Source organism: Hylobates moloch, unplaced genomic scaffold (assembly GCF_009828535.3).
Source record: "Hylobates moloch isolate HMO894 unplaced genomic scaffold, HMol_V3 SCAFFOLD_8, whole genome shotgun sequence".
Classification (NCBI taxonomy): Eukaryota; Metazoa; Chordata; class Mammalia; order Primates; family Hylobatidae; genus Hylobates; species Hylobates moloch.
The window spans coordinates 5,168,702-5,186,962 of record NW_026652283.1 but is presented as its reverse complement, the minus strand read 5'-3'; the positions used below and the strand labels follow the sequence as shown (position 1 = coordinate 5,186,962).

Genomic DNA, 18,261 nt, shown 5'->3' with positions numbered 1-18,261 from the left:
TCCAGCTCCCCATTACCCTCTACTAAATGTACGTACCAGTGGTGTGCTGGTAAATATTTGGCAATCGATTCTTTGAGGAAAAAAGAAAAGCCCTGATTGGCAGGTGGCACTTATCAATTTCGTGGTATGAATGCTCCTGCCATGGCCAATCTCAAGCTATCAGGGAATGCATAGTCTGGGGGAAGTGTTTTAAGTCACTGAATGCAGTGTTTGGAGAAGAGGGGAGAAACATTGGTTTTTGTGGACTAGTACAAGCTAGCTTCAGCACATCATTGACCCTCAAAGTATACATCCCTCATCGCGAAATTGTCAGATTAGGAATTAATTTCATAGGAGAGAAATTCACTCGCATGAGTCCTTGCATTATCAACTCTGCTAGTACATCATACTTATTATAAGGCCAGACACTATTTTAAGCACTTCACAAATATTAACTCATTTAGTTCGCAGAGAAACTGTATTTTCTATTTACTGAAGTAATGGAGGCACAGAGAAGTTAGATAACTTGCTCAAGGTCACACAGCTGGCAAGTAATAGAGGTGGGATTCAAACCGAGGCAGCCTAGCTCCGGTGCCAGCACTTTTTAATAATGGCACTCTGTTCTGTCTCATATCACAGCATTCTATTTGTTTCCCTAATACATTCAATACTGGCTACAGTTATTTTATTGCTTTGTTACTTTTTGTGTGTATACACCTCTCCTACCAGACTACAAACTTCCTGGGAACAGGTACCATGACAGACACTCAGATAAACAGTACTTAGATGTAAGAATAAATCTTATATCACTCTCTCATATATTCAACAAATGTTAATAGTAAGAGTTATTAATAGATAATGTTGGCTGGGCATATTGGCTCATGCCTGTAATCCCAGCACTTTGGGAGGTAGAATGGAGCAGATTACTTGAGGCCAGGAGTTCAAGGCCAGACTAGCCAACATGGTGAAACCTTGTCTCTACTAAAAATACAAAAATTAGCCAGATGTGGTGGCACACGCCGGTAATTCCAGCTACTCAGGAGGCTAAGGCATGAGAATAGCACGAACTTGAGAGGCAGAGGTTGTAGTGAGCCATGATCATGCCACCACTCTATCTCAAAAAAATAAACAAATAAATAAATAAAAGATAACATTAAGAGGGACAAATAGGCCGGGCGTGGTGGCTCACGCCTGTAATCCCAGCAGTTTGGGAGGCCAAGGTGGGTGGATCACGAGGTCAGGAGATTGAGACCATCCTGGCTAACATGGTGAAACCCCATCTCTACTAAAACTACAAAAAAAAAAAAAAAAAATTAGCCGGTCGTGGTGGCAGGTGGCTGTAGTCCCAGCTACCTGGGAGGCTGAGGCAGGAGAATGGTGTGAACCCGGGAGGTGGAGTTTGCAGTGAGCAGAGATTACACCACTGCACTCCAGCCTGGGCGACAGAGTCAGACTCCTCTAAAAAAAAAAAAAAAAAGGGACAAACACAATCTACACCTTGATGTTCATATTTATTTAAATGTTGTGTAGTTTCACCTTTCTTCAAAATAAATTTGAATGCTTAGTTATGATTAGACAGGCTTATTATTACTTATGTAAGTCCTATTTTGTAGTAAATTCTTAAGTCATTGGGTCATTAGGTGTTCATATTTCATCAGTTCCAGAGGTTGGCTTCTGCAGCCCTCTCTCAAGGACTCGTAAAGAGATCTGTCTCTTTACTAGAATATAACATACATGAGGGAAACAGCAGAGACTATATTTGTTGTATTATACTACCAGTAATTAGTACAGTGTTGGGACACAGCTGACACTAATAAATATATCTAGGGCATAAATTAATTAAACTGTCTACTTTTGTAGACTTAGCTGTTTCTAACATAACACTATTAAAGTAGCTCATCTTCAGGCACATCCATGCATATTGCACTTGCCTTTGTTCATGCCTGTGTGCTTGTCCCGGTCTCCTTGGATTCTTGGCATGGGAAGAGACTGAGTCTTATTAACTTCATAGCCCTAGGATACAGCATAATGCCTAATGCCCCATAGGTGTGCCAAACATGTTTTCAGGCAGAAGCAAACAGTAGGTGTTCAGTAAGTACTTATTAATCAGAGGGCTAGTAAGGAAGAAGTTGGTCCTCAAAGCAGACTATGCCTATTAGGAAAGGTGCTCGAGTTGTTAATACAGATACTGTTAATACACCCTGTGTGCCATCCAGGGTGCTGGTGGCGGAGGGAGAGGTTGAAGGATTGTGCCGATGTGCTGTGACTGACTTGGAGCATCATTTTGCAAAAGTAGCAAGGTGCTCCAGGAAGAGCATTGGCCTAAGAGCCAAGAGTTCAGAATTTCAAGCCTGGTTCATCCACACATCCACACGTGTAGGTGAGTTCCATGTTACCTTGTGGATTAAGTCTTTTCAGCTTATGGTTCTCGATTAAAGACCTAGTGTATTCTTAGAAGTAGGAAGTTCATAACCAATAATTGACCTGGAACCCTAGGAGTTAAGCATATGCCTGCTACTGAACAGCAAAGATGCTGAAGAGCTAACATGTGACCATGTATTCGAACACTTTATTTCATAAATCTCAATGAAGCATAATGACCTGATTAATATTAACTGCCTTGTCTTTCCTTTCCAGGCATGGAGTGAGGATGAGGAAAAAAAAGAAAGAGGGAGAACAGGAGGGACTGAATTCTTAAGTAGTGTGATTCAATTACCTCCAAAAGATCTCCAAAGATGAGCATGCAATTACTACTAATTGCAAATAGTGCTACTGATAATGATAACAATCAATCACTTTGCTTGGCCCTGTTCTAAACAAGACTGCAGGCATTCCCGCTGATTAATCATGTTAATGATCAGCGTTCAAGGGGCTGCGGTCACTAAGGTTTGGATACTTCCGTATTCTGAATGGTGGAGGAAGAGGATCCAGAGACCGCAGGAAGTTATCTAATCCCACCCTCCCCCACAACCCACCTCTGGACTCTGCCTCATCTCACCTAGATACATGAGCATCCTCTCTTCTGATAATCACATTTTTAAAAGCAACAACAGCAACAACAATAGCCTTCCTTTAATTAGAGTCCTAGAGTGATCGTTTTTGGAAACTGCTTCCTGGTGACCAATGTACCTCATTTTTGTTGCATTTTATCCTTGATTGGAGCCCAGGACCTAGAAGGGTGGACACAGATGCTAGAGAGTACAGTTCTGTTCCCACTTCTATGGACCTACACAGCAAGAAATGGAACCTTGATTTTTCTGCCTATAAGACAGAAATGATACCAATTATTGTCTCTTTCCCCACTGTTCTGCTGCAGTTGAAATTGCATGGGAAATCCATAGTGTGTCTTTGAGCAAACAGCTCTGTATATGTAAATCAGAGATTTTTCTGGGCTTTCTTCTGGTACTTCTAAAAAAATCACTATGACTGTGCATGTCAGAAAATTAACGGACCATTCACACATAAACAAAAACAATCCTGGTTAACTATTGTTATTAATGCATCTCTTTGACAACAGAACACATGGCAAATGTCTGGTATCATGAAACAGTCCAACCCAGAGATGACACAGTGAGGCAGTTTCTTAAGAGATGCTGGCATTGCTTCACACCCTCCACAGCCAGCCTGGCACAGATGCAGGCAGCTCTTCCTTGCCACTCATGCATGGGTTATCCACTCTATTATTCCTCCAAAGAAGCTTTGAGTCCCATACTCATTTCCTCCTACTAATTCTGCATTGCAAAGTCACACATCATTATAAAAGTTAAATGTTTTTACCATTTCCCCCAAAGTGAAAGAAGATAGACACAAAAGCAAAGGGATGCAGCTTCCCATGGCCAGCGCAATTTGGTCTCTCCTTTGCCTTGGATTCTCCACACCAAAGTTCTGACTATGTCAGTAGAGTTCCACCTGATTCTGTTAGTGGAGGGAGCATCCTACTATTTGCCTTGTATACCTAGCAGATTGTTTCTCAGTAAAATGGAGCTAATCTCCCTGTAGGGAATTGTAAGCTTCTACAACCCCAGAAAACAGCTACGTCATTGTGCAAGGCATCAGCTGACTCTCTCCTGCATGCCTGCTTTGATCCTGAAATATGGAAGCCTAGCCATCAAAGGCGCTAGACAGGGGAGTTCCCCAAGGCAGCGTTGTTGCTTTGGAGTTAGAGATCCGGGAGGATCAGGTTAAAGTAGCCCTCGTCCTTTTTTGTCCAGAGCCAAGTGATCATCCTCATTGTCTACTTTTCCAGGTGCAGGTATCTGAACATGCCTGAGCATCCTTATTTGTCTTTCCCAGAATGATCCACTTGGATGGGTTCTTCTTCAGATGCAACAAATCATTTTATACCCATTATACAGGTACTCAGACGAATACAAAGGGTAATTTTCAGAGTAAAAACCTAGCACTGGATTAACAGGCTCTTGTGATACACCCGAGTTCCCCTACAGTCTTAGCTTAGCCCTGAGCAGGGAACCCCCAAAAGCTGAGGCCAAAAGGGTTCACAAGCAGAGGGTGTCTAGTTCTAAAATTCCCACACTCTTCCAACCTCAGTTCAAATCTGTGGTCACAGTCACTCCACATAGTTGTCATTCTTAAGCCACCAGGAAGACGTGGCAGTGGAAAATATCTAGGGCTTTGCTGCAGGCCTGAACTCGGCTTCTCATGCAACCAGATGCTGGAATCCATCAGGCGGCCCTGGGAGCCACAGCTGCCTCTAATCTCCCCTGTTTCACTCTGATTTCCAATCTATGCCACCCATAACACCCTGATCCACTACCTATATACCAGGGGGAAGTTTCTGGAACCATAGTGAGCAGGAAGTTACCGGATGGGCCTGTTTAATATGTATCTAAGTCCTATCCCCAGAGTTCCTGACTCACTAGGGGTGGTGTACAACAGGAGAAATCTGAATTCCATCCAGCTCCTCAGGTGACCAAATGCACTCAGGTGTGGAGAGCATGCTGAGGTCCGCAGCAGAAGTGGGGGCTCTTTCTGTCTGTGAATTCTAGTCTGGAGACCTGAGACTTCATACTTGTTTCTTTTTCATTAACCTCTCAGGATTCGGTTTCTTTGTCTATAACATGGGAGAGACAGTCATCCTTCTTATAATGTTCTATTTTTTTTTTTTTTTTTTTTTGGCAAAATGAGGGTCCAGGGGATGGCATCACTGTAATAGGTTAAATCATGTCTCCCAAAGCGAATATGTTGGAGTCCTAATTCTCACTACCTCAGAATGTGAGATTATTTGGAGATGGGGTCTTTACAGAGGTAATCAAGTTAAAATGAGTTCATTAGGATGGATCCTAATTCAATATGATAGGGGTCCTTATAAAACGGGAAAATTTAGACATAGGGAAGTGTATGCAGTCAGAAAGAATGCATGTGAAGGTTGGAGTTATGCCGCTAAAAGCCAAGGAACTCCCAGAAGCTAGAAGAGAGGTCTGGAACAGACCCTTCCCAGCCCCTTCAGAGGGAGCATGATTCTGCCTACACCTTGATCTCAGGTTTCAGCCTCCAGAACTGTGAGACAGTAAATTTCCATTGTTTAGGCTGCCCTGTCAGAGGCCCTTTGTTCAGGAAAACTTAGGAACCTCGTGCATGCCTAACGCCCTTGGCTCCCCAGGCACAGGAATCTGAGGGTCTTCCTCACTGAGATGTGTGAGTGCACTCATGGGCCACTGAGCTCCTTCTGCTTCTTGTTTGTCAGAGTGAAGGCTCCACTAACCAGGGCTCAGCAAAGGGCCTGGTTCCCTCCCGTTCCTTTTAGTTCCTTCAAGTGGAGTAGTCAGGAGATCCATGTCACTCTAAGTTACTCCACTGCAAAAATCAACACCAGACCTCCTAAAAGGCAACAGGACTGTACCAATTCAGGTGATGGGGGAAGGTGTACACTGTCAGTTGACATCAATTGAGCTCTTACCAAACACCAGACACTCTTCCCACTGCCGTGTATAGATATTATTCGGGACATTTCACAGATGAGGAAACTGGGGGACAAAGACATGAAGTCCCTTCCCAAGGTTACACACCTAAGAAGTGGGCAAATGCCAGTCTGGTCCAGTAGACACAGAGAAAAAGAATGGTGTGAAGTACAGAGAGCTCCATTTAATCACAGTTTTTCTAAAAGATTTCTTTTGAACTAGTTGTTAGTGAAAAATGTCAAAAAAAAAAGGTTGTGGGCTGGGCTCAGTAGCTCACACCTGTAATCCCAGCCCTTTGGGAGGCAGAGGCAGGAGGATGGCTTCAGCCCAGAAGTTCGCGATCAGCCTGGGCAACATAGGGAAACCCTGTCTCTACAAAAAATAAAAAATTAAAAAGTTCGTCTAGCATGATGGCACACACCAGTGGACCCAGCTACTTGGGAGGCTGAGGTGGGAGAATGGGAGGATCGCTTGAGCCAGGGAGGTCAAGGCTGCAATGAGCTATGATCACACCACTGCTCTCTAGCCTGGGCAACAGAGTGAGACCCTATTAAAAAAAATGTGTGTGTAGGAGTGAAAGAAAGGCTCCCTCTAGAGAAGGTGTGAAGTTTCTGCCAAGTGTGGGTGGGGTCGCTGTGTTCAGGGAAGTCTAAGACATTGAGCCTAGAGAGAGGCGTGTGAAAACCCTGTTCCTAGTTCCTATTCCTTACTGATTTCCAGAGATGGTCCCCATGAAGAGGACCTACTATTTTTTCTAGGACATGCTCTCCCAACAAGCCGCTACCATCATCATCACCATTATCATCGTTTTCCCTGAAATTGATATATTATTTTGCAATCTATAAATGCCTCTCACAAGATTTTCTTCAATTCGCTTATCAAAACAAGCTATGAAATAAGCAGAACCCCAATCCAGAAGAAGGAGGACTGAATGAATTTCAGTGATTTGCTTGAGATCTCCAGCTGGCTTCTTTTAGAGGCCGGCTTAAAATCCAGAAGAGCTGACCGTCTCTACCTACCCAGGCTCCTTGCCCTCTAGCCCCGACCCACTCCCCACCCCAAGCTGTGGGCTGCCAGGAGCTGTCAGTGATGGGTACTCTGTCTAAACCCCTGCTCCTCCTTGCCTTGCTAATTCTCCCCAAAGCTCCCTGCCCAGAGGAATTCAGAACATGCTGCAGTTATTTGTGGAGCACTTTGTCTCTGGGAGATGGGGGGCTTACACAGCTCGGAAAAAGCAGCACTTGCCCACACAGACAACACTGCCTGGGGCTATTAATATCCAAGCACAATAGCTTCAGGACGAGGTGAAGTGTGGCTCACCCTGGCCACAGGGCTTCTCAGCCATGGAGACTGTTTTATTTTACAGCAGCCCTGCAAATACCGCAGCAATCAGACTCTTGCCCCACCTTCTGATCCGGTGCAAACAGCAGAAGAAAGGTGGAGGGCCTTGCATGAAACTGCAATTGCCTGTCCTTATGGTGTGTCCTGGGAGATAAGGACAAATGGAGACTTGAAGTCTCAAAATAATATTTGATTAGTGGCCCCCTAACCCCCACTTTTTCTAAAGCATCCCAAGCATTCCACATTTGTTGTCTTTCTCAGTCTTAAAGTTATCTTTGTGCATAGGGAAAGGGTCAACACTTTTATACTTATTCACTCACAAAACTTGCATTGATTATCTACTATGTGTCTAAACCACCCGGGCTCTGATGATACTAAGATGAGGATGATAGAGTGAATTCCCTCAAGCTTGTAGCATGATGGAGAAAGACAGTTAATACACTGTTATATCACAGTGTGATTATTGCTGAAATGAAGCTAAGCATAAGAGGCCATGACAGCACAAAAGAAGGAGTGAAAACTCAGTTTCGAAGGGACAAAGTCAAGGAGACTTCAAAGATGAGAAATGATTGCACTGGGCCTTAGAGAGGAAGTTCAGCAGAACAAGGTGGGAAGGGCACAATATCAGAGGTAAGGGAATGTGCAAAAGCAGGGAAATATTGACCCATCTGGATGCCACGAGAGGGAATCTAGGTAATTTCCAGAGAGAGAGGGGAAGTGTGCTAGAGAAGAGAGAAGATGGACAGGAAAGAACAGACTTGCAAGTTATTGAATGTCTTGGGGCCTCAGTTTCTGAAGACAGGATTCTCATGAGCCTCTCTGAGTGTTTCTGCACTGGGTGATAGTGACAACTACATGTCTCGCTGTGTGCCCAGTCCTCATAGCCATGTGCTCCAAAGGCTCTGTGAGGGCCCTCAGTTTCTTCTGCAGTCTAGAGCACTTCAAGAACTAGTGTGTCTCAAGGCAGAGAATACTTTGCTTGAAGATGTGTGTGGCTCAATGATGGCCAAGGCAGACATGAGAGAATGAAGATAATGAAAACCCACCAGCTGTGACTAATGAAACCAAACCCACCTCATCTGCTTTGGGAGCATGAAGGCTGGGAAGGACCATCTGACTGGCACATCAGCCTGTGGGGTTCACTCGCTTATTTGTAAAATTTAGGAATCTGCTGACAGACTGATGTATTATTAGTGCAAATTACCCAGGTTCATCTGTAGCCCTAGCTCTTTGCTTCAGAAAAGATCACAAAGCCAGACGTACTTCAAGATTGAACTGTGAAATGTCATTAGCTAAATCTCAGTCCTTGCAACTCCCAGAACTAATTATAGAGCTAGGAGTGGCTGGGGCCAGACCCCTCTGATATAAAAAGATTTTATGAAAGGCGAAAGGGGGAGGCAACAATAATTCTCACCCTTTTATATTCCTTTCAATTATTTACAGTAAGAGGCACTGATGGTGAACAAATATAGAGACTGGAATCCAGTGAGGTCACACAGGCGCTCTGGAAGCCAGTGATGCAGTATCAGAATCTGGGAACACAATGAGGCAATGTTTCAGCTGCTTGTGCATTCTTCACCTCCCATTGTCTCTGTCTCTCTCTTTCTCTTCTGCTTCCCATCCCCACACAACCAAAGTCAAGAGCGTAGACCCCATGGTGAGAATTCTCATCTTCATCCCAAATCCAGGACTTGGCAATATCTTTTATCAAGGGTTTTAACAGGACATTCGCAGTCTTTCTCCTAACCACACGGTTGCGGGGCGGGGGTGCAATTAATGCTGGAAGCCCAAGGGCAGCATTGGGATGGAGCTAGTCAAGGTGGCCTACAGATCCTCGGGGTGTCACATGGCCACTAGGAAGCCCTTGAGCAAAAGCTCTGCAGCACCAAAGCTTCATGTGCTCTTCTGGATGCCCAGCCTCCCTTGTATGAGGTTGGAGCCTCGACTTGCTGACTTCCGGCTAATGAAATAAGCACAGTGAGATAAGCTGCATGAAGCATGCCCCTTACAGACAGCCTGCAAGATCCTTCAGCTCTTTCTTCCTCCACCACGGTGGCCTTAGATGGCACATGTACCAGATGGTAGAGCTCTGAGACAGAGAGCCCTCTTGACCCACCGGTTATTGGACTTCGATGTCAGCAAGAAACAAATGTTTGCAATAACATTAAGCCATTGATGTGTCAAGGTTTGTCTGAGGTGGCAGTGAACATTGCTTTTTCTAAATCGTATAAACCTCTGTTAGCACAGGCACTAGGCATGGAGATATTCATTGAGCACAATGAAAAAAGTCCACTATGTTAAATACATTCCTCTCTTTTTCTTAACATAATTATTTATGTTTCAGAGAATCTTTGACCTGCAAGTTGAAGGAGAGGTCATAGTAAATAAGTCACCGGAGATAGATGGGCAGATGCTTATGTTACCGTCTTGGAACTAGAACGATTTAATTCTCTCAAGGGTAGTGGGGGAAGGGAACCTCTTGGGGGTTGCTGTGTAATCAGAAATGGTGAGCTAAATAGCAACAAACTTTGGTAATGGTTTTTCACAAATGCTTACCTACATACACACACACACACACACACACACACACACACACACCCTTTTTCCCTGTGGAATCATCTTGCAATGTATGTCCATCATTGGAATATTCTCTAATAGAGAAAATCAGTTGGTATACCCATTATCTTGGACGTTGTGTCTATATTTCTGGCTGGTCCAGGACCCCTAGCTGTCTTTTTTTGTTTGTTGGTATTTTGAGACGGAGTCTCACTCTGTCACCAGGCTGGAGTGCAGTGGCACAATCTCGGCTGACTGCAATCTCTGATTCTTTGGTTCAAGCAATTCCCCTGCCTCAGATTACAGGCACGTGCCACCACGCCCAGCTAATTTTTTTGTATTTTTAGTAGAGACTGGGTTTCACCATGTTGCCCAGGTTGGTCTCGAACTTCTGGCCTCAGGTGATCCACCTGCCTTGGCCTCCCAAAATGCTGGGATTACAGGTGTCAGCCACCGGGCCTGGCCCTAGCTGTCTTTTTGAACCAATGAAAATGTCTTTTCTTTTATAAATTCTTTTGTGCTTTTGTATAATTTCCCTCCTTTCCTTCTATCTCTACGTCAAGCTCTAACCTCTGATCTCAAATATCTAGCTTCTTTTTCTATAATCTTTCAGAAAAGGGCACATTAAATAGTGTAGAAAACAAGACTCCCATAAATGTAGACAGGCAAAATATCCTGCGTGAGTAGCCAGAGGACTGTGATCAGAGAGGGTCCCAGCACTTGGGACCTTCCTTAAGTCAGGCATTAATTAGATGGTTTTTATCAACTGGTCATTAAGGCACAAAATTAGAAACAAGACAGCTCCAGAGTCCATTCTATTTGGCTGTTCAAAGCATTGTGTCAGGAGTCATTTAACCCAGGGATTGCACTGGAGAGGATGTGTGGAGGAGGTTTCCCTGCCATGTCTCCACTGGCACCATCTCCTTCCTAATTGCCACCTTGCTGAGGCAGGCACTCACACCTCCTATTCCAGGACATTGCAGTGGTCTTCTTCTATTTCTTCTCCTCCAGTTTACCCTATTTGCTGCTATCAGAGTACTCTCCCAAGGTACAACACTGACCATTCCTGTGCTCAGAAGCCTTCCCCAACTCCCCACTACTTTGTGCCAGAAACTTAACCTGGCGTTCAGAGCCTCCAAAATCTGTACCCACTCTACTCTTTCAAGCCCACCTTTCTCTATTCCTTTTTCCATATTTTTAGTCAAACTTCCTGTATCAGTTATATCCCATGCCTCCCCACCAACTTCTTCAAGGCCACCATACGCATCTCTGACTGGAAAAATTTTGTGAACCCTTTGAGACTTATCTCAGCTGTCACTCCCACGTCATAACGCCATGGCTTCCCTACTTCACCCAGCAGTGTGCATATGTGGTCTCTCCCAGTTTAAAATGCCCCAGGACTTTGAACTTTTCATCTATAGCTAACATGGTCAGCCTTCTATTGCAGTTGTTGTTATTTGTTTAGCTCCACTATTAGAGAATCAGGTCTCTGAGAGTGAGCATCATGCATTATTCATGGTTCCTCTTTTACGGTTCATGTCTGTCCTTTTGCAGGGTAGTTACTTAATAAATATGTGGGCCATTGAATTGAATACAGGGCAGCCTAACATTAAAATTTAACCAGGCTATTATCCAAAGTGGGAATCAAGAGTTGACCGAACTTTCCTGAAACTTGATCAGGTCAATCTTTAAAGAGCAGCCTTTCTTGGAAAAATAAAGGGGAGGGGGGAGGGATTCAAATCATCAGCAAAATAATTGTAGCCCCCAGATTTTAGAGCTTAGCCAAGGGTTTGTCCGTCTGCAAAACAAGGTCTGGCACTACACCCCCACAGAACAACAAATTGCACAGCTTATGGTCCAGAAAGCTGCACAGGAAGAGATAGCACTCTCCATTTACCAACTGTTTTCTGACTCTTTCCGCTAATCGGGAATCTCCATTAGAAAGTGACACCAGGTGTGTGTCACTGAGGTTCACCCACTCTCAGGCCTGCTGGTGCCTCCCAGACCCTTTGATCCTCTGCTCCCATTGTCTCCTGAAACCAATCCTTTCCATTTTGTATTTTTCCTCCTAGATCACCTGATACCTCCAAGCAAGCAGGTGTTCTTTTTCAGAAGCCAGAAGCTGATAACCTGGGCTTTCTGATCTAACCCCAGCCCAAATTCTTTGCAATGGAGGAACTGGGGAGGAGATTCTTCCTACTGAGAAGTGGGTGCCAACTCTCCCTTTCAAATTTGTTCGTCAACAAACTAAAGGGGATGCCAGAAATGTCTGGAGCGATGGAAGCACCACTGGAATAAGTAAATAACTTTACAAGACAATTGTAACGTGAAATTCAATTAGTCCTATTCTTTGTAGACCTCACTTAAGGAATTATCTTCACAGCTTGATTATAAATTCATTGGTGCAAAAAAATTATGTCTTAGATGATTTTCGTGCCTCATGTTAGGTCCAGTCCTAAACTGAAAACATGATAGAATCCTATGCCTCATTGATTTGTTGCTTCTTTAGTTGTTCCTGGATTAGATGCTTTCTTGGATTATACCCCTCACTGGTCTCTTCTACTAATTAAAACAGCTAGTTCAAAATAGTTGCTCAATACTTGATTAGTTCTCATAGAAAGCTCAGTGGAAAAGTAGGCACGTTTGTCATTCTCCAGATACTTTGAAATCAAGAGTTTGACATCAAGACCAGAGAGTGCGAGTAATTTTCCAAATATCACTCAGTAAACCAGGTATAGAAACCCCTAAATTGGGGGAGAAAATTTTACAAGAATAGAGATTGGCCTCATAGTAGGTGAATCCACTGAACAAAGTCAATTGATTTATGTGGTTGCGTTTTTTAAAAGAGAGAGTCCTCATTGCCTAAATCCATCTTGATCGCAACTCGGTGTCCAACATCTAAGGAGAAATTGATTTAACAGAATATGATAACATTGGCTTATCTTGAGTCATTCCTCTTGTTCGAAAGGACAAACCACCACTAACTGTCCACAGAATTAGCTCCTGAGGGATACAGGTATGTGCTGAGGCAAGGGAGGGTGAAAGCATGAGGCTGGGCTTGTCCTCACGACCTGCTTTTGATGTTCAGCCAAGCACCGATTTGTTCCTCCTTATGTTTCCCAGAACACAGAGGGCACTTCTATAGTATGGTCAGTGACTGTCTTCAAACACATGGAGATATGATAGCATACTGGAAAGCAATGTCCTGTTCAAGCATCCTAGCCAATGGATAGGGATCTGCTGCAGGTCTATGTCCATACCTAGCGGCAAATCTTGCATTTACACATAGGCTCCAAGATTCCTCCAGAAATCCGAGATTCAGCTCAAACTGTACACTTCTCCCCTTGCTTGGCTGGCCCCAGGGATACAAGCTTAGGATCAAAGGCGATAGTGCTTATATGACATTATATTCATGGACTAATTCTAGGCATCTTCACAATCTGTGGTGCAATCTACTTGTATGATGAGCATTAATATTTAAAACGCTTTCAAGATTTGGAGTGCAGGCAACAAAGTTTGGTGGTGCCATAGGAAGACCAAAGTGCACTTTTGCCAAAAAGCTAAGACGGCTTCATTTCCCCCCAGTAAATCTACTGAGATAAGTAACATAATATTTTTCTCAAACTTGGAAGAAGCAGAGACTTTTGGATCAGGACACCTGAGTTTGGGTGGAGTTGTTTATTAATTGTGTGACTCTTAGCAAATTACTTCTCCTGAGTCTCAGTTTCTTCACTTGAAGAATTAGAACCTAATACCTACTTCACATGTGTATAAGGATGAAATGGGATAATAATATATGCATAAGTGCTTTGAAAACAGTAAAGGACAATACAAATATGCCTTTCTATTGTTTTATTCACAGTGCTGCCTGATTCCATCTACTTAACCCACTCTCCAAGAGCTAGAATCAGATTTCAACCGTATGGAATCATCTACAATGCGGCAGATGGGTTTACAAGTCTCTTGGTCTTTTCATGTAATTAACAGCCAAGAAGTCTAAAGCTTGCATTGTTTACGTGGAAGATGTTTCTTGCCCATTCCCACGCCATGCCATCTGAAATCACTCCTTTTTTAATTTTTTCTGTGCAGATTTTTTAACTTTGTGGGATCCTCTGCATATAAAACTCCATTCAACTACTTCATCCTACTGTAGAAAGCTACTTCCCTATGAGTTTAGCTCCATGATTTACAATGGTTTCTCTCCCCATTTGCTGTCTGAATTTTCACAAGAACCCCTTGAAATAAGGAAGGCATGTATCATCTTTCCCTTTTACAGGCAAAGAAACTGAGGCACAGAAAGGCTTAGTAGTAGGTGATCCTGCAAGAATTCAAATGACTTGTCTGGTTCTAAGTTGAGTGCTCTTTTTCTGATGCCACTTGTCTTTTCTCCAGAGAAGTAACCTACCTAGACCCAGAGGGAGCTTGAAGAGAGATTTTCATCTTACTGTGAGAAAACAAAGACCCAGAGAGTGGAGGGTTTAAGACCATCCTGGTCATTGCCATTATTTCTTTTCAAAGAGACAGAGGCCTCTGTATGGAGCTGCTTCTGTGTTTGCGGTTTGAATTTTGCTGGTGAGATGCGAGACACAAAAGAAATTTGAGAGATTGTGTCTGACCTTCAGGAATTTACTAAGAAACCGGGGAGATGAAACTATCTTACAAGATGCTTAAAACAACAACTAAAGGCAACCTCAGATTGGGAGGTACTCCCTCCAAGATGGAAATTTCTTAACCTTTGCTTTGAAGTCTGGTTTCTTTTTTAAGATCCAGAAGCATAATCCATAGTTAGATTTAGGTTCAAACCCTTCCTAACTGATCATGTTCTAAATTCCTATAGTGGTCATCAATGTCACGTCAGCTCATGTGAAGGTTTTTCTCCCTTTTTTTTAGTGGTGAGGAAAGGATGTAATAGTATTTTTCATCGACTTTGCAGCCTTCTTCATGGCAAATACTTATTGGATTAGTTTTCTGTTCTTTTTAATCAAGGAGCTCTACATTTGACTTAGTAGAATACTTTTTCTAAAAGAGAATTGGGTGTCTTACTTAACAGTTGCCGAAGTAACCTGTGCTTTCTCCCCTGACTCTCCCCAGGAAGAAGGAGTAGCAATCGTGTCCCAAGTCCTTGAGGACTTCACAGGGTGTTCTAGTGTCCTGAGAATATACCTGCCTAAGGTAAGGCAGTCATGGTACCCTGGTATTGATGCACTTCTCACCCTCCGCTTTGACTGTTAGAGGCATTCATAAGACTTTCTACATAAGGGATCCTTGGGCTGGCAGAGGTGGTCTTTGGATCTGTAACGGCCACATGCTGGCCTACAGAGCCCCTTTCCTGTCCTAGTACTCTGCCTGCTAAGATAGAGAACTGAATTGCCATGACTTTATAGCCTCTGAACACCTTTACCAAAACCACCTGGTTCTTAGGACAGACAAGTGGGATTAAAGAGAGGGAAAGCTCTGGGCCCATAGTTGAATTTGACATGGGACATGGAATGGTGCAGGTGGGGATTCAGCAGCCGTATTGGACTGACGTTTGCAAACCCGCAGTGATGGCAGGCCCTATGGGAGTGCTGGGGCAGTCAAGTTCCCGAGGCCAGGCAATGTGGCATTTGGAGTCAGAAAGATATGGCCATGAACTCCTGTTCCTCTCTATACCCTCTGTATGACCTTGAGCTGGTTGTTTAACTTCAGAAAGCTTCCATGTGGCCTGTCTCCTAGGAGGACTGTATTAGTTATAACATATGTAGGCACTCAAAAATGCTGGCTAGCTGTCATCATTTTTATCCTATGCTATGTACAGAGAAAAACATATCCAAATAGAGTAAAGAATTACAAAGACAATTCCTGGCCTAGGACCAGAAGACTTTCCTAAAGTGAATTAATTAAATATATAAATGTATAATATTAAATATATTTTTAATGATTAATTAAATATATAAATATTAAATATATTTAAACATATAATATTAAATTATTAAACATAAATATTAAATATATATTTAATTGATCATATAAAAATAACTATATCTTTTAAATATATATCATATATTTATAATAAGCAGTAGTGTAGGGGGCAAAGCTACATGGCAAAAATCATGAAGTTGGAAAACAGAGAGACGAGGGTATAGTCTAGCTTTGCATCTCCGCTGCCTAGCTGCCTAACCAAGTAAGCTTGGGCTAATCATGATCTCTGTCTTTCTCAGGTTTCTCATCTCTTAAATAAGTATAATAAGATTCCCCTCGTCTATTGTGCGGAGAAAATTTGTGAAGGAAAAAATACCATTCTGTGTGTCAACCTACTCTGAAAACATAAAGTGGTCTGCGATTATGAAAGATGATGATTAGTTAAACCTAAATAAGGCTCTGGAAACTGAAATATCCCCCCACCTTACGACCAGAGCAACATCGTCACATTTGATTCTTCTCTTTCCTCACTCTCCAATCTGCCCAGCACACCATTCTGACCTACTGCTCCCTTTCCACTGCTCAAGTGCTCAGGATTGCATGGTGTCCTCAGCAACATATATTGGAAAACCACAATTGGAAAGGCACAAATGGGCCGGGTGCAGTGGTTCACGCCTGTAATGCCTGCACTTTGGGAGGCTGAGGTGGGTGGATCACCTGAGATCAGGAGTTCGAGACCAGCCTGGCCAACGTGGCGAAACCCAATCTCTACTAAAAATACAAAAATTAGGCCTGATGCAGTGGCTCACGTCTGTGATCCCAGCACTTTGGAAGGTTGAGGCGGGCTGATCACAAGGTCAGGAGTTCAAGACCAGCCTGACCAACATAGTGAAACCCCATCTTTACTAAAAATACAAAAAATTATAGGTGTGGTGGCGGACGCCTGTAATCCCAGCTACTCGGGAAGGTGAGAGAGGAGAATCACTTGAACCAAGGAGGAGGAGCTTGCAGTGAGCCAAGATCTCGCCACTGCACTCCAGCCTGGGTTACACAGTGAGACTCCATCTCAAAAATATATATGTATATAACAATAATAATTAATAATAATAATAATAATAAAAGGCACAAGTGTAGCAATCATCTATGGGGGGGCAGGGAAGACAAATTTGATGAGGGGCTCCCCTGGAAGTTTTAGGGTCGAGCAACACTATGGTTCTCACAGCGGGTGGGTGATGGGGGATTTCAGGGAGTCCATCTGCCTGCGCTCACTGAGCCTGGGCCTGAACCATTTGCCCAGCCAATTCATCCCTTTCATTCTCCTTTCCTTGGGCAAGTGCTGCCTCCTCCAAAGCCTTTCTCAAAAGACCCTTGAGATTCCCTAGACTGAACTCTATGAATGTTCTTTCCGTTTCCCCAGGAATTTGGCTATAACTGGTATTGGGTTCCTCAAACCAGCCCACCTGCACTATGGGAATGTCAAAATTGTCCTGGCAAGCTGAGGGGGCATCCAGAAGTCACCCAGCTTTCCCCTGAAGCATTGCTCAGAGGCCACTGTACCATAAAAGGGAGTTCCCATCCCACACTGGTTCTGAAAGCCCTGGTGTCCAAGCCCGTGTTGTGATCTTGTCTCCTCTGCCCAGGGCGTATCTGTTAGAGAGCCTCCCATGAGGGAGGGGAGCCGAGGGCAGAGGCTGAGTGGGATGAAGAGAGTTGTGTTTGTCCCTCCAGCTATGCCAGGGTCTTCTCACCAGAGGGCTGTCTGTGGACCTCTGTTCCTGGAATCACCCCGCTGCACCACCCAAACTCCCTGATTATGAATTGCACAACACATCCCTAATTCAAGCACGCCGCACCGGTTTTCTGTAGTCACATGAAAATTAACTCACAGAAATTCACTTTTATTGAATACCTACTGTGTGATAGGCACTGTGGTGGGATTCTGCCATTCGAATATCTCAGAGTAAGACCATCTGTTTCAACAAGCGTTGATCAAGCACCCACATTGCAGCTGGAACTCTGCTTGATGGTGAGATGATTGTCAAGACCAGCTCCTTATTTTACAGGGAAGGCTGTCAAGGTTCAAAGTGGGAATTTCCCAAGGTCAGAGACAGAGTGGCAGAGCCAGTCCATGCCTTCTGGTCTCCTGTCTCCCGTTCCAGTGCTCATTCATGACACTGCTGCTCTCTCCCAACACTTCATCCCACGAGAATACTCTTGAGAATATTGTTCTTGGCTGTTCCAAATAGGAAGATCATCTGTCCATTATTCAGGTGATATGGGCTGAGGTCTTGGCCCTTCTAGTCATTTGGAGAAAATTCCAGAAGCAAAGCCTATGTACCTAATATTCCTTTACCTCTGTTTTCCTGGGGCCATATTTAACTGTGGGTGTTTTCTGTTTCAACTGGTGGCCTGCGAGAAAGATGTAGTGCCTGGCAGGCTGGCCAAGGACACGGGGACTGAAGAACGAGGTTGGAAGGAGATAGGGGGCAGCGTGAGGGAGGAGGCGAAGACATATTGTGGGGGAGTCTTCACCCCAATTGAAGTCACCTAAAATCACTCTTTTCTA

The 18,261-nt window shown here is 43.8% G+C and overlaps 1 long non-coding RNA gene across 1 annotated transcript; it reads left to right on the top strand.

The window, feature by feature from the left end:
* The first annotated feature begins 8,811 nt into the window (after window positions 1–8,811).
* LOC131383960 (uncharacterized) lies at window positions 8,812–17,960 on the top strand. Its single transcript, XR_009214374.1, has 5 exons — window positions 8,812–8,895; window positions 11,867–12,092; window positions 13,657–13,770; window positions 14,886–14,966; window positions 17,619–17,960. It is a non-coding gene; the product is annotated as an uncharacterized LOC131383960 (long non-coding RNA).
* The last annotated feature ends 301 nt before the right edge of the window (window positions 17,961–18,261 follow it).